The following is a 20,738-nucleotide window of genomic DNA, read 5'->3' on the forward strand; positions in this document are numbered from 1 at the left end:
GTTTCAGATGGTTCCCAAAACATCTTAATTAGCTTTCGTATTTCTCCAGGATGTGGTTTACTCCCAAGGACTGTAATTCTTGTTTAGACGTTCCATGTTCCAGCCTGAATCCCCCTTATCAGCTTTACATAAGTCCTGGCCTTCCACCAGCTCCTGTTAGACTACAGCATGAATAGGCCTCTTACGATGAAAATCATCATGGCAAAACAAACAGCTGCTCCTACAATCAAAAGAAAGCAAAGACTGAGCAAATCCTACTTGATACTGTCTTAGATCTTCACCTTTGGAAGTCACTGCAGATCTGGACTTGGAGTCCAAGAAATGGTCAAAAGATCTTCCAAGCATTTTTTACTTTGTGGCTGACCAATGAACCCCTACAATAGAAGAAGGCTTAAAGGAGATGGGCAAGGGCACTGTGCCCATGAAGATCATTGAATAACGTAGGGTGTGACTGACCACAGCTGTTGTAAAGAAAACTGACTTTATCTCAGTACAAAGGGGACCAGAGGGTGGCCTCTGTTTTAGGTAAAGAGCTATCAGCGGTTGAGTGGATCAACTGGTGGTGTAAATGTTTCTCCCTGAGTTCATCAAGAGTGTGAATGTCTCCCTGAGTTAGCCAGACCAGCATGGGGGGAGTGTATATATGGCTCAGTCCCACACAGAGTATAAAACTGAACAACTTAACACAAGAATTTTGAAGGGAGCAATGGGCTTGAGCTGCTTCAACCCACATCTTCCTTCCCAGTGACTGGGGACGCCCAGCATCGTGACAGTGATCATATTATAGAGACTGGTAAAGGGGATCACTTTGGTATTGCGATTGAACTGCGTATTGCAATTGCTGTGTTTTGCTAAGTGTAATTTACATTCGTATTGTGATTTCAGTATGCTTTGTATCATACTGATAAATCAAAAATCTCATGTAACGTCAAACATCTTCAAATAAGTAAATTTGATATTAAGCATTACACTCCACGTGTGGAATATCTAAAAGAACCTGGTCAGAGAGTATTGGACTCTGGCAGACTTACAGGAACTTTATTCATACATCTGTCTATCTGTGTGTGTGCGCGCACACGCTTGTAGGAGTAGTAGTAGTAGGGTTTTTTCCTAAACTTCTTGTGCAAAAAGAGATCTCTTCTCATAGTATTATAAAGTTCCTCAACTGACTGAAGAAGGAGACTGCAAACATAAAGGCAAAGGAAAAGGAATCTTTTATTCTACAGATTTTTGTATTGTTTTCTTTATCTGAGCAGTGTCATTTTCATTAATGCTGAGTAGCATCAGCTCCATTGTACTTTTTATTCCTTTCTCTACTCAATGGCCTTATACACATAGTACCACAACAGCAGAGTTTTATACTAACTCAATTTTTTATTTCATGAGAGAGTACATGGATTTTCTTTTCCCATTACGAACTTAATTGAAAACTCAAAATGTACAAATCTTCCATGAAATGGTATTAGAAAAAGAATGTTTCAGGTCAGTCAAACATTCTTTTTAGATAAAACTGAAACATTTTGTTTGGAATTTAAGTTTTGTATACTTTTTACTCATATTGGAATTATTTTCATTTTGAGAAGTCATTTGAAAATGAAAAATCCCATTGATCCAAAAATGCCAAAATGGAGTGTTACCATGCTGTCAAAACACTTTATATTTTAGGCAGATTTTATATTGTCCACTATGTGTGTCCATTAGACAGTAATGGCATTTCCCATTGAAACTTTTTTAGTAAAAGATTCTAACTGAATCTCCCCAAGGTAGGTCACTCAACTCCAAGTAATACACTTATGCTTTCCCTCTATAACATCACTTTTGTTCCAACAAGATAATCTCTGATTATCAAGACCTCACCAAGTAGTTAAAAAAAAAAAGGCGGCTGGGGGATTCTACAGAACCAAAAGTATGGGGGTGAAGATGTATGCATCCACATCATTGTTATAAGATACTCTTTTGCAATATATTTACTCTCTTAAATACAAATATATTTTACATATATTCTGAGTAGGAGCTAAACGAACGCATGGACTGTGCCTCATTTGCCTCTCATTAATATCCTAAAGCATGCCCTCCGTGTTTTTTCATGGTACTAGAGTGTTAGCATGCACTATGAAAGACATCGTGCACTACAATAGCTGTCTTCTATTCCAAACACAATGGACTGAACTAAGGAAAAACATAATTTAAGTGGCATGGATACTCATTTCAGGTAACATTTTTCATATCTCCATAGAAGAATGTTTTAGTGAGAGATTCTGTGGGATGCTCTCAGAGCAGTGTGCTTGCATTACACTTTGTAACTCCATGTGTCATCCTTATACTATCTGGCATTTCCTTTTTTTCCATTTTGTTGAGTAGCCAGGGGGCTACTTGCAACATAAGCATTATTCAACATGAGAAAGAAGGCAGAAAATAGGGCCCTTATGTGCAAGTTAAGCTCAATTCTGGCCCATTGCTCCTAATAGTTTTCTTTCTTCCTACATAATATTGTCCACTTTCATCATTTTCCTTTATATTGAAAAATAAGAAAAAGTAGTTTTCAACATTTTTCATCCATCTTACAGTCTTCACTTCTACAGTCCCTTTGTTATTTTTCAGTGGTCTCTTTCTATTCTCTCTAGATATTTCTAGACCCTTTTGTATTTCTTTTACTTGCCTAGGTAGCACTGTTACATTTGATTTTGCTTTCTTTGCTTCCCTTACTTTGTTTGCCAGCTAGATTCCATCTAGTCCTTTCAATCTATTCATGTGTTGGTTTTGGGGGGTTTGGTGGTTCCCCCCCCCCGCCCCAGGGTGAAATGAATAATGCAAATTACTTTGCTGCTACCTAACAAAAAGAACTACGTAGCTTTAGGTTTAGTTCTTTATTGCTTTACTTGCCTCCCTGCAGTGAGTGGTGTCTTTCATCAGACTTTGATCGACTTTCATCAGACTTTGCTTTAGCTTAACAGCTGAATTTAATTGACTACAGTATTTTATTAAAACATATCTTGATTTCATAGCTCAAATAACAAAATAGAAAACTACAGTTTCTGGTAATCATGTTGCTTTTCTCAAGAAAATAGCTTATTTATTTTAGAGTAAGAAAAGGAATTTCATGTTAATGCAGACATAGATAAAAGTTATTCAAATTCTTACACAGTCCTGTATTTCCATTTTCTTTCAAATACCATAGCTTTAGCTAAGGAAATATATATAAAAGCAAAGACAACATTATAAATAAGGTACAGTAATGCTAAAGTAAATTGCTGTACATCCATTACACAGCACATCTGGCATGAATGCCAGATCTGTAAGCAATACCTTTTGTGATTAAAACATCTTGATACATTACATCACTAATATTCTATTCCACAACACTGTCTTTCAACTAAAAAAACTCAGAGTGCTTTATGAATAGAAATATAAAGTAGAACATGGCTCCAAATATTATTGCCATTTAGAATTTAATTAACTGATGCGGGAGATGGTGAGGTGTCTTACTCAAGACAAGGCACCCACCCAAATATACCTTTCTCTTACTTGGATTCTACCTCTCTATCTTTGCCAAAACCTATGTCACATTTTGAAATTCATTCTTGGGAACTCACATTTGGATCATTTCATTTACAGTGCATTCACAAACTCTTTCCTCTGTCCTTTACCCATTATATCTGACAGTGTTCTCATCACCAATCTCTTAGCATACTGAAAAATATTAGAATGCCACAGTCAAAACTTTCCACTACTAGTGCATCGTTCTGGGATTTCTGAATGGATGCAAAATCCCTTATGTAAATGTTTACATAGGGATTGAAGTAATGCCTTAAAAAATTCTAGTCAGGCTACAATAAGGAAATTCTTATTAAAGAGGAAGAGAGAACTGTATCATTCCTGACTTTGAAGAATAAATAATAGCGCTCTCAAATTACTGTAGGTGACTATATTGTGAAGATATTTGGGTCAATGCTTTGCAATGCAATTTGTTCAGGAATTTCTGTTTGTTCAGGGCTTTGTTTGCTTGTTTTTAATGAAGCCAGCTAGTGCATGCTCCATAACATTTTAATTCTATTTTGAAATGATTCACAGCAAGCTTTGGCTTTTTATACTAGACACGGGAATGTATGCAGGTTTAGTCCTTTAACAGCTCTGTAGTTCTGCAGCATGCAATTGAGGCATATTTGTGAGCACACAGCACGTATTGACTTGAACATTAATATCAGAATGAGATCATTTGCAAGTAGTGGGGATTTCAGTTCTGAACTGTGATCACCTTCTTCGCTCTCTTCGCTATGAAGAGAATCCTTCATAGGCTTGACTCTCTGTGTTTGGTGTCACACTCAGGAATGAATGCAAAATACATCGTCTGCCCATACAAGCTCATGCATTGCAGGAATCAATATCTGATTATTAACATAGTTGAATTTTAAATTTTTGCCTAAAAAAGGGTAGCGTAACTGAGATGTGTTTGAGTAAAGTGATTGAGATGTCATCTGTATACAGGTAGGGTGTCAGTAAAAGACAAATAAGCTAATGGGGAATGAAACAGACACCTTACAGACAGATATATCAGCCAAGTCAAAAGCTCCTTGGTTCAGTGAAAGCTCCTGGAAACACCATTTAACACAAATATTAAAAACATTCTAGAAAAATGTCTTAGTATACTTTACAGAAGCTGCTGATTAGTGATGTATTAGATCTCATTTGATTGATTTCTGTTAAGATTAGGAGCATGCTGGGTTGAAAAAGGAAAACTGGAATACATAGTAAAATAATTTATACAGGCTGTATACTGACAGCAGTTTTATTCGTAGTAGAAATAAATCTACTCCTCTGTCTGAAACTATCAATTAAAATGGTAGCCATTATTCATGAAAATAAATATATAGTGTGTTATTCATGACAGGAGAATGTATCATATATAAGTGGTCAATAAATCATTTTAGGGGAAAAGTGATATGGAAAACGGTGGCACTTAAGCTTTCAATTTTCATTAAAATTGTAACTGCAGCAAGCTGTTCACCAGAGTTTCAGTCTCTACCACACAAACCCATGTGAGGACTCCTTGTTGTTCAGAAGTTTGCAAAAACTTCTACCCCTTTGTCCTGTACCTGACTCTGCTGACTTCCAAAACCTGCCAGAGACCCTGCAAAGGGGCAATGCAGGGCTATGGTCTCATTTACCATGTACTCACCCCCTGCTTGGTTTTGAAGCCTATATGGCTTTGCGTGTGAATCCACGACATGCACCAAATTTGCCGAGAGGAGCATGTAAAAATTTACTGGTGGAGTCAATGCTATTAGTAAAATAGTACAATAGGAGAAAGTCTGCTTTACAGCTTCTTTTACTACATTTTCTTATTTTCCTTATCTACTTTTCTTCTTGCTTTGTCAAAATAGGTTCTTAATCTGCCATCAGTACCCAACTGTGCTCCTGTTTAAATCAATAGGCCACCTACTCTTAAGTGATCACTCTCTCATTTTCAGAACACTTAATTCCAATTGCTTTGCTTTGACAAGATTTTCTACAGAGGTTAAATTTAGTGACAGTGAACATACTGGCGACTCAGATCCTGCTAAGCCACCATCTCAGGCTTATGCTGTATTTCCTATACTATATTATAGGTAATATCATGAAAAGATATTATGCCTATAAAACTAGCTCGATGCCTAGGAGACGTGATTATAGAAAATGTTGCAAATAGGATTAGCACTGTCATGTAGTTACATACCAGTTGATCTTCTTGCTCCTCCTCCAAACATGTGCCATGGCAGACAGTCCTTTTCCTTCCTCCGAGCAGAGAGGTGGAGAGAAGGGCAGGGCCAGAAGACCATTATTCTTTTTCAGTCCTCAGGTCCCATCTTATTACAGTGCAGAGCAATCGAGAAGCTCAAAGGCTGCATTAAGTGGTGTCAGCTGCAGAGCTCTCTCCTTCCATCTTTACTTTGGGAGGCATAGGTAAGCTGCATCACCTCCATTTCCTCTGCTGTTAAACACTGCAGAAAGCATTTCTCAACAGGACTTAAAAATCAGCCACATAGATGAAGACGAAGAAGGTGAGGGGAGGGAGAAGGCAAGGGGACTAACCACCTTCTAGATTTCAGACTGAAATGAAAGACCTGATTTAGTCAGTGGGAGTTTTGTCAATGTCTTCAAAAGAGCTGGGCCCCAAATGTACAAGTTAATGGTTTATGGCAGTAAGGGCCATATGGTAGTTCCCTTTTTGGCTAGTTAGCAAGACTTAGTAATTTTTCAAGTACAGCTTAATTTTATTTGTTGTCTTAATCTTTTTTTTTTTTTTTCAGGTTTAAATTTTCTATCTGACATTAATCTTTCCTTAGATTTTAATTTTCCGAGGTTTTTTTTTAAGAGGAGTTTTTAATTGGTGGGTTTTTTACCTCTTACAGTGACAATTAAACTGCTGCTGCTAAGTAGAATGGTGTCAGGTTTTACATGCTGTACTGGCAATAGAGCATCACAAAATCCTCCATTGCAGTTTACCTATCTTGAAAGCTATCGGCTTTTATTTACAACATACTCATAGCACACTGTCATAAACTTGTTCCACGCTGACCTTCTGGCTCAATGAAACTGATTCGTTGGAAGAAATTAGACTACCAGTTATGGTAGCACAAGTTCAATCTCTGTGATGTTTGTTCAGCTGCTACAGAGGCAAATAAAACTCCAAGTGAATTTGATTTGTGCAGGCTGTATATTCCCATCTAACTGATGGACAGTGTAGCTATTCTCTAGAACAACTCACATGATCCATCAAGTGTTTGCAAAATACTGCAGCACATTACCCCTTCCTAGGAAGAAAGCAAAGCTTCAGGAAACAAAGTTTTCCCTGTCCCTTTGCAAAAGATACACCATCAATTGTTCACATGTCCACACAAATATAAGTGCTTATACTTCATATTCAATATTCTGCATAACCCAAAAGTTTCGTATCTATAAACATATGTATATATGTAAATATATGTATTTCCATTATTTTCTCCTGTTTGATTGTATCCAGAGAACATGCAGTCTTAAGTTCATTTGAACACATATAGTATTATCGTGATATACTAGTTATCTTTAAAAACAAAACCAAAACCTCCTGCAATTCAAAATCACTACAAGTTGTAATGTGTTGATTAATCAGGGCAAAAGTTACTCCAAGTTACTCCAAGTCTTGCTATTTCCCAGCAATTCCCTGCATTCCCTTCAGTAGTCCTTGCAGTTTCAGGTTTCAGGTTATGAAAGGCCCTGTTTTGAAGTATTGATTCTTTCTAAAGTGATCTCATTTTTTTCTGGAATGTGAGTTAAGCGCGTGAAAACGTGGTAAATCGGCATATGCAGCTGTTGCAAAAGAACAGTGTGTTGTGGGCTGACACCAATTGGGCATGTAAGGGGTTATTTGACTGGTCATGGTGGTTTTGATGGTGTTGTGAAAGGAATGAGAAGGTTGGTACAAAAGAAAAATCTCATAAGATGAAGTTGCATGCTGTCTTTTCCCAGCTGGCTGAGGCTGGAAAGGCCTTGGGTGATTATTACTGAGCAGTTTGAGTTGATTTGTTCTGGTTTAGAGTTTGTGGTTTTGGAAATAAAGCAAGCCCTGAGGAAGGGGATGCAAAGAGAAGATGTATGGTTAGGGACTTTATTTTTCCTTGTACGGCTGGTGAGCCTGCACAGTGACTTACAATTAGCAATAAAGTCCAGACAGTCCTTTACAAATCATGAGCTAGGTGAATCCTTTACCATCAGAAGAACTGAATGCCTTTAAAGAAAAAAAAACTTTCAATGAATGCCTGCTGAAATTTAAATCTCAGTTCATTCTGGCTCTGCTTGGGCCTCTTTTAGATTCTCTTTTTGTGAACATTCAAGCAAGCAATCATTGCTTGTAGAAACCAAAATTTAACTACGCAGGTTCCATATTCATATCAGATAAGGTATATTTTTCTATGGAATGGGAAACTAATTGAAACGGCAAGGGGGAGAAGGGGAAATGTTCCAGAAAAACCTTATCAGAGCCCTGCAACAGGAGCAACTGAGCACCCACCAAAAGAAATATCATTCATATAAAGAGAAGCATATGTGTAGGCATCCTATGTGACATAGAAGAAACCAAAATACATATACTATATATATACAAATATGTCCTATATATTATAAATGCCTATACATATATATATATAAATCTGTATAAATGACCTATACATTCTGCAACTCTGCTTATTATTTTAAAGGTGACCTATAAACGTTTGCTTGTTTAGTTTCTGGAGTTTTTTCTCCTTAAATAGAGGATTTCGAAATGATTGTGGATTCCCAAAAACCTGCTGCAAATAAAAGCCAATATTAACAACCAATTGCACACATACATGAGCAAGACTGTCAAGGTGATTACAGAGGCCTGTAAAGAAGAATTTTAAAATAGTTCCGTATGCAATGCACATGTTGAATTAGCACCCCCAAAGGCAACTTCACAAACCAGCAAACCAAGTGGTAACTCATTTGAATGTAGAAAATGTCAGAGGACACACTATGGCTCAAGCCTCCTTATTCAAAGGTAGATAAGTCACAGAACTGCTTGCTACAGAGTGATGCCTATTTTCTTTAGAAATTCATCAGACGCTGGTTCTTATTCTCAAAGAACTCAAGCAAAAATAATAAACAAAAAGGCAAAGAGACCCTGAGAGATCTACTCCAATATAACAAAAGGAAAAGTGGAATATAATAATAAAGCAGCACACCTTTCTTTGATTCCTCTTCTTCCTAATGTGGAGCGGAGTATGCAATGCAGGTGTCCTATATGCTGTGTGAATACTTACCCTCTGCACTGTGCAGTGTCTCGCTCTCTTTTCCTCCTGTCTAGTAATATAGGCATCTCTGAGGGTGCCAGCAATGATGAGCTTGTACTCAGCAATAATAGCATAAGGAATAGTCTCGTGCTTTCTACCATTTAGTCACAAGATAGCTCTGCTGAAGAAGCTCGGGGACAGTGCACTGGATGGGTACTCTATTATCTTCTGATGATATACGTCTAAACCCAAGACCTCCTTATCTCATACATGCATGTGTGCACGTCAAGCTTGAATGATCAGGCAAGGGAGATCCATTTCCTTCTCACTGCTTCCATACAGGAGGTGTCACACAGCTGAAAATAGTAGCAATGCTTCAACATAACGGATGACACATCGATTCTCCTGTTACTTTTCCTCAGACTTCTTGGTACTGGGTAAAGAATGAGGATTGTGCTGGCATTGCAAACTCTTTCTCAAGCAAAAAGAATTGCAGCTGGGTCCTCCATTATCATGCAGAAAGAAGCAGGAGAGGGCTATGATTTGACATACGCATTCTGGGGCTTGAGTCTGTGAATTTATGAGCACTTTCACAGCCTGCTAATTCCAGTGGAAGTAGGCAATGCCTCGCACTCCACAGGAAGTTGAGCCCTTATTTGCACTAATATCAGCTTTTATGTTTTAACATAACATTTATGCCTGTGCAATCACAGATGAGATTTTCAAACCTGAAATTTTTGACTGCAGATGAATTACTGTAATTACATCTCACTAAAGCAATGACAAAATACTTTCTTAGCTATGAAGAAAAAGCTATAAAGAGAAGAGGTTTTTCCATGCCTGAAAATGAATCATACTTGTGAATGCATTCCCTGGCCTCAGTCAAATTCTGAAACATCATGCGTGGGCAGTATTCATGACTAGGAAAAAGACAATAAACAGTGTGGATACCCAGTCAGCCCTCCCTTTAACCAAGTAAATTGCTAGTCTGGGAACTTATTTCTCTTAACAGGGATGACCTGATGAACACAGTCATTAAGACTCAAGAAAATGCCCGGCATGCTGCACCTCCTTACTTATTGGCTCTTTTATTTAAACAGTAAAACTGAAATCACTTGCAAACTTTAATAGCAGCTAAAAGAAATACCTACAGGGTGGGGGTGCTAAGAAGAAAATCATTCTTCCTATTTATTGGATTTTCATAGGGAGAAAAACAATTACAGGATTTGAAAGCATATTTGTTGGGGAAAAGACTTTGCTAAAGATAGAAAACATGGTAGGGCTTTTCTCCAAATTCCCTTGCTGATAATTGAACACTAATGCTTAAGCCCTTCTAATGAAGACGAGTTTACCATGGAATAAAGTCATCAGTGATGAGAAGAAAATAGAGCATTTGTAAATACAATGTAACACAGAATGATAAAGCACATCCAATTTATGCAAAGATGTGCTTGCAGCAGTACGATAAATAATATCCGCATAATCAATTACTGGAAGAAAGACAGACTGAATAAATTGTTTTCTGGCAATTTATGGAAAACAAGCCTAGCACAAAAAGGACAATTTGACTTTAGTCTTTTAACAAGATTGTCTGATGAGCACTAAAACCAAACTTACTAATGATTCAAAGGACACAATATTTATAACCGTCTATTTTCATTAGCAATAGAAAATTCGAAGTAGGGCAAGAGCAAAATTCCTGTTTTTTAAGTTAGAAGGCAAGATATACAATGTAATAATGGAAACATATATATTTGCTCTTCCCTGTACCTGAGATTCTTTGGTTTAAAAACACATGCAGATTGAGAGGGGTGGGAGAGAAAGCTAGAGAAAAATGTATTTGAGGCTCATCAATAACTAATAATAATGGGATACCATATGTATTTGAATTCACTGTAGTAGATATACATTGAATGTTTGGATGCTACACCCACTGGTCTCCATGGGAAAGGTTTTATTGAGCTGGGTGAATGAGCCTTTAAAGAAGTTCTGAAACTACTTTAAAACTGAATTGGGAAAGTTGCAAATTATATCACCATTCGTTTTCAGAGCCATTTACTTTATGGTGCTAAATATCTCCATGATGCATGTAGTGGTTCTAGAAAGCTTCAGTAACTGTTTAGTATACAAAGAATATTAGAATGAGGGAAAAGCCATTTAATGCCCCAATATTAGCTTTGGAAGACAATGTTACTGAACAGAAACAATTCTCCACCTCCCCCCCACCCTTCCACCAATCAAAAGAAAACAAAAATTAAAAAGAAAATAGTTGGGTGCTGACAGTACATGTAACGTTTGCCTGTAAGGATATTCAAATGTTTGTTATAATCTGCATAAAACAACTAGATAACCAACTTAGAAAACATTTAGCAGTTAATGACCTTCAGTCTATGCAGGACATTAAAATTCACATAACCTCCAGATTCACTTTCCTTATAAAACTTTCAATGATGCCTGTAGCACTACTTGGTCTGTTAGTAAATAAAACACTGCTTTTATTTTGGTGTCATTCCAGCCTTATCAAAACCTCTCTCTTCATTTATCCGTGGAAAAGGTACAGCCAGGTTCCAGCAGGCTAAAGTTTGTCGTTTGTCCTATTTATGTGACACAGCCCTAATTTCATCAGCTAAGCAGATGAAAAAAGAAAATCAATAGTCAGCAGATATGATGCTGAGTGCGATGTTTGATTGTGACTGAGAAGACGGGGTATAAAATCTGACTCCTTAAAATTTGCTACTGACTTTGGGATTCGGCTAGGCGTTTGAACCTACACACGACGATACCCCTCTTTTGGGGACTCCATATCAAATTTTCCTCTATTGCTGTACAATTTGCATGTTTCAAGGTAATCATACCTTGATTAGACATGATCTGATTAATGGAAACACTTGGCTGTTCAGAGGCCTAACATCTCCCCAGAGGTTTCCCTTCAGCCCATAAGTCTTCAGGCACTGGTCAGGCTTCGCTGCCTAAGTGCATACAGAGTTACTTCCTGAAGTCTTTACGCCTAATTCAGGACATTAAGACTTCACTGCACAAAGATTTATGTGCTGAAGTGTGGACCTCACATAAAGACTTATGTACTAAAAACCTGAAAAGCAGTTGCTGCTCTCTCTTCCTGGCCCAGGCAGTGGTTATGCACAGAGACAGGGGCTGTAAAGGGCCTAAGCACAGACTTCAAAGCAAGCCAAGCAAGCACCCAATGCTAGTCCCCAGAGAGCCTTTTAGAAAGGCTAGAAAGTGTGTGTTGAGGTGCTTGCACACACGGGCTCAGTGCTGGAGAATTTACACCTTACGCAAAGTGTGCATGTGTGAGAAGGTTAAGACTTCCTACAGGTTGGAAATGGCCATGACGATGAGTCGAGGTGTATGCACCTGTACTACGCACACAGACATCTTCTGAAATGGTAGAGCTTCACCTGTCACTGAGAAAAATGTGCGACTAAAATACATAGCAATAAACTGTAAAAATTCACATTCTGAACATAACAGACTGAAGTATAAAACCATGTAAGTTATTTTCTGAAACAAAATAGCAACAGATAGTTCATTGTTTCGCAATACTGTTTCGGTGTTTAGGATTTGACTCCGTAATATTGATAGGAAAAACAGTCTCAGCTTCAATGGAAAGCCTTACTGGACTCTCCCAAGTGCTGCACTTCTTGTGCAGATTGGTACCGCATCAAGGCTAGGAAAGTCAAATAGCTTATGCAGAACAAGAGGATCAAGCTCTTAATGAAGCATTGGTAAAATTTCCAGTGAAAGTACCTATTCTTAGCACTGTAAGCACCGAGTGTTTGGAGATATAGGCTACTACACTGCAGTGAACCTATACTTCAGGTGGAAGACAAAGGCACGTGGATACTTCTGGATGGAAAAATCCCGTCATAAAACATGTTTTTTTCACAAGAAAAAACGAAAGCAACATTGTACCTGCTCTATAGAATTACTTCCTCAGAGAATCCTCCATTTCTAAATGCAGCAGAGCGCCCCATTATTCTGATTGTCCTCAGAATAAATTCTGCAACCCATTTTTCCTTCTAGTCAATTGTACGGTGTCAATGGAAGACTTTCCTGACACATGAACTGAAGGAAACTGTATTTTTCAGATATTTTCAATAACAGATATTGATAACAGAGAATGTTACACTTTTGGCAAAAGCTTTATTACAGTGTTCCTCATGGTAGGGGAACAAAACGAGTAAAACAAGAAAATACCTGATGAATAGATTCATGTTGGCACACCAGAAGAGTGTTAAGCATCTTTGGGAAGTTAAATCCTTCATTTCAATACCATACTGAAGTAAACTATGGACCGTGCGCCCCATTGAAAAGAGAAATTTTTTACACGAAGACCCTGCCTAACATGGAAGCACAGAGCAGCCATTTCTGATGCATCTTTCTCCAAGTGCGGATCTATGGGGGCATCTTCTGTGGGGTCAAGAACCTGTGTGTGGAAAGGGATGAGAAGGCTGGGTTAAGCAGAGGTAAGAGGGATGTGCCATTACCTTACCAGCACTATTCAAAATTTCCCCAGAAGTGAACATAGTCTGAGGCTTCAATAATCTCTGTTGCTATCCTGACTTCTGATTGGAGTTACTTAGTGCTACAGAGCTTCCTTCTCAGGTGGCACACACTCATGTTGCTCCCAGAGACAAGCCTGAGCTTCAGTCCACCTAAATCATGCTTGTGGGTGGTTGTAAAAAGCATCAAAAACTTGGGGGGACAAGTTAAGTGACACTGTTCCATGATGAATTTGGAAAATCCAGTCCAGGTTTCAGACACCTTAATGTCAGATGTTTGGTTCATGCAAGAATTAGGATTAAAATCTCCTGCTTCCTTGGAGAAAATGCAAAAATAAAAACTCTGCAGATTTCCAGCCTTCTGACCCCATCCACTTCCTCCCCAACAGAGCTACCTGAGCAAAATATTAAAAGAAATAGTCCAGTTTCAGGGCTTAACAGAGCCATTCACTATCCTGGGTTTTCAAAGAAAAAGGTGAGAAATAAGTCATCATTAGCAACTAAATACATTTACCAACACTGGTAGATGGGATTTTTTTGTCTAGATAAGGTGTATTTTAAAAATGCTAATAACTTCAAGCTGACAGCAGATTGCCCTGACTACAACATGTGAGGAATGGAAACAGTTGTGACTCTAGTACGTTCACCTGTGAAATACCATGTGTATGCATTTTTCTGGTTCCTGTGAGCTTCCTTTTGAACAAATCAACCACATGATTACTCAGGAGGAGGAAAAGAGGGAAAAAAGGGGGGGTTAGAGGATATATTTTGTGATGTGCATAAGACAGCATTAGTGTTCTAATAAACTTTTTTTAAAGCTAATACCAAAGCCTAACAAAGGCCTATTAAACATAAGACATGTGAGGAAATAAATGAAAATAAGTGGAGAGGCTAAACATTGATTTCCTTTTATGTAATTCTGGTGATGAGCATTATTTCGTATGTGTTTAGCCTCTAAAAAGATGCGTGACCCAAGCATTCACAGCCCTATACTGCCATAAAGGTGATCTGAAGCTGACTACCTGTGAAAACTCGTGCAAGGAAGTTTTAGAGGCAGCATTAAAAAAAAATAAAATCACTCAACAGCATGAAGTAGCCAGAATAGCATGAGTGTTGATTAATTTATCTGGCTAACATGATTTCTTGAGATCATGGGTATCTCCTAGCAGTAACTTGTGAAGTTACGCCCACAATATCAACTAGGAGAGATCTGATCATCCTAAAATAGAGGCAGCAAAAAGTCATGACATCTTTCAGCTGCACTTACTGTAACTGCAATTAGCAGTGGCCATATTTTAGAGTAGTTTTCTTGGTTCCCTGTCCTGTATGGAGAAGCAGCTTGGTAAGAAATTCTGAAACACATCCTTGAATACCCTTCACCTGAGTTGCCTTGTGTGTTCCTTACCAGCAGCCAAGGATCTGGCCCATTAAGTTCAAAGGATATAATCTACTCAAACTTTAACATTCCATTTAATGTTAATTTATAATTGAAATCTTATGGAACTACAAAAGCTTTACTATCTTTATTAAAACCAAGTACATTTATTACAATCTGAAACTGCAGCAAGGAGATTCTGGGTTGAATATTTCATTAATGTAATTTTTCTTTTTTATTTTAAAAGAAAAATCTTGCAGAAATTTAGTGAAGGCAAGGACTTTATGCCCTGCTTCAAGAAAGTACCCAAATACTACGAATAGAAAATGATGACTTTAGTGAGACATTGAATGTAGTCTGAGGTAAACTTCCACACAGGTCCCCTTTCAGAGCCTAAACTTAAGAAAGACAGCTTTCATAGTTTGAGAAAGTGCTGTATAAATATTCTTCTACATACCTTGTCATATATTCCACTGTAGCATATTCTAGCATCCTTGCTATTTTTTGTGTTGACCCACTCACACAAGGGATAACGATGTGATTAGCTACATTTTTATTTACTTCTCATGTCTTAGGAGGTGATAGGTCTGGTCCATTAGCATAAGGTTCTTCTCTCTGCTGCAATTTGCATATAGTTAAGGAAAAAAATGTTTAATGTTAATATCGCAGCTAACAAGATATGACAATTTTAAAAACAATTGTTGTGAAAAAATAAGATCTCTGACACTTCAAAGCAGGAATGTTTTCCACAAGAGAAGAATCCATAATGCATGCAGAAAACTGAAGGGATGCTGCAGATGTAGTGCCTGAAAGATTTTGAAGCATTGCTACAGACTGTAGGAACAACCAAGTGTTGTCTGACACAGGGACCAGTGCTATCAGCTATGCAGTTTTTCTCACCTCTTGGCAATTTTTCTTACTTTATAATTCTGAAAAGCAAATCAGATATATAATTTGACCCTCCTGCAGAAACTGTGTTTTTTTATAAATGAAAAAATCCAGAGCTCAAGAAATTTCACTTAGTACTTGTAGACTTACTCTTTGAGATACTGTAAAAAAAACAAGGTCTGGAATGTTTTGGTCATTTGTAAAGCAGAACAGCATGTATTTTCTGGAAAATGAAAACTGAAAGGGAATATTTCCCCACTTTCAGCAATAGAGTGAATGAAAAAAAGGTATTAGGGTATGTACAACCCCAAAAAGCTATATACAAAAATGAAAGTTATTTTCAAGAGCATCATTTGAGACTATAAGTAAGGAAGAATTTTTTTTATGATGAGGGTGGTGAGACACTGGAACAGGTTGCCCAGAGTGGTGGTAGATGCCCCATCCCTGGAAACATTCAAGGTCAGGTTGGACAGGGCTCTGAGCAACCTGATCTAGTTGATGTCCCTGCTCATTGCAGGGGGGTTGGACTAGATGACCTTTAAAGGTCCCTTCCAACCCAAACTATTCTATGATTCTATGATCTTCTCACTTTTCTTAATGCATGGAGATTTCTCCATAGGCTTGGGTAACTCTACAGGAAGAAGGGACAAACTTGCATGACTTAGCTGAAGAATTCATAGTCCACAGCTATTCTGAAGAATACTGTATATAGCCAGATACTGCATGGCCTTACGAAAGGAATCAGTCCGTTTCTATGTATAAAATCTCAAAGCAAGAGAGAATTTATTAAATGTAAAACCGAGCTCTTTCTAAACAAGCAGGGGAAATGAAGAGCTTTCTCTTCCCTCTAAACCGCTTTTGAAATGGTTTCCTACAGAAATCACGCAGAGTGTGAGAACTGTGCAGAGCACACCTAAATGAGGCAGAAACATGACTGAGATTAATTATTTTAGAGAAGGAAACAGCCATTCACAGAAAATCTAGCACAGTGCTCATGCTGTCTAGTCACCAATGTACAAAAGACAGGGCCACCCACTTCTCAGTATATTGGAAGAGTTTTCTGTTCTTTGTACATGTCGCTCCAGCACGGTGGGGCCTGGTAATAAACACAGCTCCTAGGAGCAACTGCAATATAAATAACAACAAGAGCGTGTGCCTTATTGTAACTGTAAGAAGCCTAACCACATCCAGAGCTTCTCTTTAATTGGCATAGTTTTGCTACTTTTAGTGAAGCTATGGCAATTTAAACCAGCTGAGAATCTGACCCAGCGTCCTGAGTCCTTCCATTGTGTGAGTAAAATAACTTCTAAAAATTATAGCATCAGAAAATTTAATGGTCTGAAAGTATATCAGTTTTTAATACAATGTTTCTAAAACAATTAAAAAGGACTTCAGTTTTTAAGAAAAACTAGGTAAGGGCCATTTTCTCATATTATATATTAAACTAATAATGCTCCCAGAAAGTTAAAAATACTTTTTTCTCACAGTTGCCCTCCTCAAGTTTCTGGTTAGCATAATTCATACAGAAGCAATGGGGGTTGAACAGGCTCCCCAGGGAAGTGGTCATGGCACCAAGCCCGTCAGAGTTCAAAGAGCATCTGGACAATGTTCTTAGTCATATGGTTTAGTTTTAGGTAGTGCTGCGAGGAGCAGAGCGTTGGACTCAATGATCCTTATGGGTCCCTTCCAACTTGAGGTATTCTATGGTTCTGTGGGTTTTGAAAAGGTAATAACAGTTTGAAAATAGATAAAACAGACTGAAAGGAGACAACTTGAACACAGGACTCAGGATCATATTTATGTGGCTAGATCCCTAGACAGATGCCTTTATAGGACTGTGTTCTTTTTAATATGCTTATTGAGAAATAAGCATTTGTAGAATTAGGATCAGAATGGGTGGATATACTCACCGATTTCCCACTGCCCCCCCTCTGGAAGTTTTGTTTTGCCGTTGTCTGGGAGCTTCTTGCTTATGTAGTGTCTGATCCTTTTCCCCATCTCCTATACCCACAATGGATATTATTGATATTACATCCTAGCCCCTACCTCAGCTGTCTTTAGGCTCTGAAACTTTTGATTTCTCATAATGTCACAAGTAAAAACTGAACTTGCCCCATGAATTTCAATGGTCACTTAAAATGTTTTTTTCTTTTACTGCTAGGGCTTCCAGGATTTTTGCTGTTTGATGTTGAGAAGTATGGACACGTAAAGAAAAGATCAAAGTACACTCCCGGTTAATAAAACTCAGCAAAATTTACTGCACAAAATTCTGGTAAAATTAGACTTCATCAAAGAATCATGGATTGCTAAGGATCAAGGGGAAACATTAAAAATCAGGGTAGAAATATTTTTAAACAAACAGAAGAAGGAAGAAAAATTTGGGTTTAGAAGAGCAGCAGGGAAAGATGTTACACATCATTATCTAATTTCATATTTACATTTTCACACGAGTTTACAGATAAAGTGCTGGAAGGTAGATTAGCAAGTCTATAGCTTAATAATATTGGTAATGGTCAATGAGCATGTCTTCTGAATGAAGACACAATATTTACATTTCATATTATAATACTTCATAGTTAGATTAGATTATAAAATATGGAAAAAATATAGTCTTGTTTTCAAGAACAATAGCAACGAGAACTTTACAAAAGGAGACCTTTAGGTATAAACATTTATTTTAAATGTCTTATTTATTTTTTATTTAGAAAAAAGGAAGGAACTACTTTGAAGTAGCCCATGTTTTCCTTTGTAAGGAGTTCATTAGGTTATGTATGAGAAAGCAATTCTATGTTCCGTATCACACTATTGCTACTTTTAATCTCCTCTCTAGCATTGGCCATACCATCTGTTTCAAGCAGAAAACATTCCTGTAACAGAGATGATATTGAAAAATTGAGAATAACTAATTAAGAAATAACTCATTCCATAGGAAAATTATGTCTAACCCTCACAGCTAAAACTGTATGCCCTATATGATCAGTTTGAAATCATACTTATAATAGTATAAGTTACTGTCAGTTACCTTGTTATTGCGATAAATGACCTATCTTTCCCAAGAATGCTGTTAATATCTTCTGGCAATGAGTTTCACACATTAACTATGTTGTGTAAGGTGTGGTTCCTCTTGCATGTTTAAAATGTCACTTTTAATTTGAATGTGTTCTTACATCAAAAATGAATGAGTACTTGGGTTACTCTTCCCATGCTTTTCTTTACTCCAACAAATCCAATCCTCTAAACATAACTAAATATTTTTGTCTGTCTCTTTGCAGTAATACAGAATGCTACAAATAATTTTTGTCACCCTTTTGTATTCCATCTGGGTCATCCAAATAGGACAGGGAGTTCAAGGTGAAAACACTGCTGATTTTATAAAACTGTTCTATTCCACTGTTGACCAACTGTGCTTCCTCCGGTTCTTCATGCGAACTGCACTCTACTGGCTTGGCTGTTACTGGGCGCTGAACAGGTGTTTCATTACACTCGTCCCAAAAGATGTTAATTTTTTTCTCTAGGTAAGCAAGACACTGACAAGTGGAATAGATCGCATCTGACAGGTGGAAACGTTATTAAACTAATCCCGAAGGAAAAGTAAAGAGATATGAAATAGTGCAGTCCTCCTCTGTAATGATCACAAAATGCTATTTAAAGAGTCCAGTCCAGTAAGACTACAGAATTTGCACACAAGTGTAGGCTGATGACACTGATCTTTCTCTGCAGAGTCCCAGAGCAAGGATTCAGTGGCATTAAGAGCCCAGGGGTCTTCATCTCTTCAGATGAGGATTGAGAAAACCAGTGGCATTCACTTTGAGTGAAATTTGAAGCCGTGCACAGTCCCAACCTTGCCTCTCAAACTGCTGTGCAGGAGCTGAAAAGAAAAATATCTCTTGCCCCGTGAGAAATTCATTTTTTCTGACCCTGGAAGAACCAACCCTTCAGAGTCTAGCACATGCCGGAAAACCAGTCTTTCCCTAAGAAAAAGAGAACTATAGAACAAAGGAGGAATAAGGTAATGCCACCAGGTGGAGAAAAAACTGGCTTCCTATTCTTCCGGCGAGCTATAGAAGAGCCAGTTGTCTACATCCCTTGAAGACCAACCAGTTACTGCTTTGAACTGTGAGAGTGGCTCTCCTCTCCCACATTGATTATTCATCTCAGGGAAGGTAAAATGAAGGAAAACTTGTGGCAACCACACAGAGATAAAACGCTGTGGGCATTTCCTTGCAAACCCCTTTCCCACAGAATTCATATTCCCACAGTCTGTCCATCCTGCATTAGTCAAACAAAAGCTGCTACTTTGCCATGTTAGAAGGGGTAAATGTTTCCCAAATTGAGACAGTTAATTTAGAAGGCAGCAGCAGAGATAACTATTCTTATTCTTTCATTGCATTTTGAACATTGATTTCAATTGCTATCACGCAATGAAACTCAGAATGATAGGATGAGGATGTTCTTACTTTGATCTTTCTTCGAACAGATTATGCAAAGGAATCATCCAATGTTCATGTGTGAATTTGTTATTTTTGATGATTAACATTTAACTAGTAAAAAAAAATAAAAAAGGTGAGCCGACTCCCTAAAAATTCAGAAAGCACCAACCCTCTTTCTGGGAAATATCACTGAGATAAGGTCACCTTTCACTTTCGGTATCACTGTTGTGGATTTAAGGTATTTTCAGTAAAGTTTGCAGAGCTTCTTGGGATTTGGCTCCCCAGTCACAAGCTATGAAAACAAATTGCTTTCAAGCAATTGAATAACTTCCAATATCAGATTCTATGAGTAGAAATAAACAAACAGAGCTTTGTACCCATTTGCGCTGATTCCTGGGGAAGAATCTTATCCAATGGACATTTGGCAATTTGGATTCCAATCCCCTTTTCTTCCTGGTGTGCAGTCATAGCAAAAGCAGAGTATTTTTAACCAGTTACTCACTAGAAATATTTTAGAAACTGTGTTTTTGAATCTGATACATTTTCAAGTAGCTAACTCAGATGGTATTTAAAGTCCTTCCATTCCTCACCAAATATTTTCTCAGCTTGAGTTTTTCTTTTCCTCCTTATCATTTAATTTAATTATTCTTCCTTTTTTGTTTTTCTGTCTTCCATTTTACTTCCTTCTTTTCAGTTTGTTAATATACAGTGCATTTCACATTCTCTTTGATTTCTTCCATCTCTTTCCCTCCGTTTT

Source organism: Ciconia boyciana, chromosome 5, assembly GCF_034638445.1.
Source record: "Ciconia boyciana chromosome 5, ASM3463844v1, whole genome shotgun sequence".
Lineage (NCBI taxonomy): Eukaryota > Metazoa > Chordata > Aves > Ciconiiformes > Ciconiidae > Ciconia > Ciconia boyciana.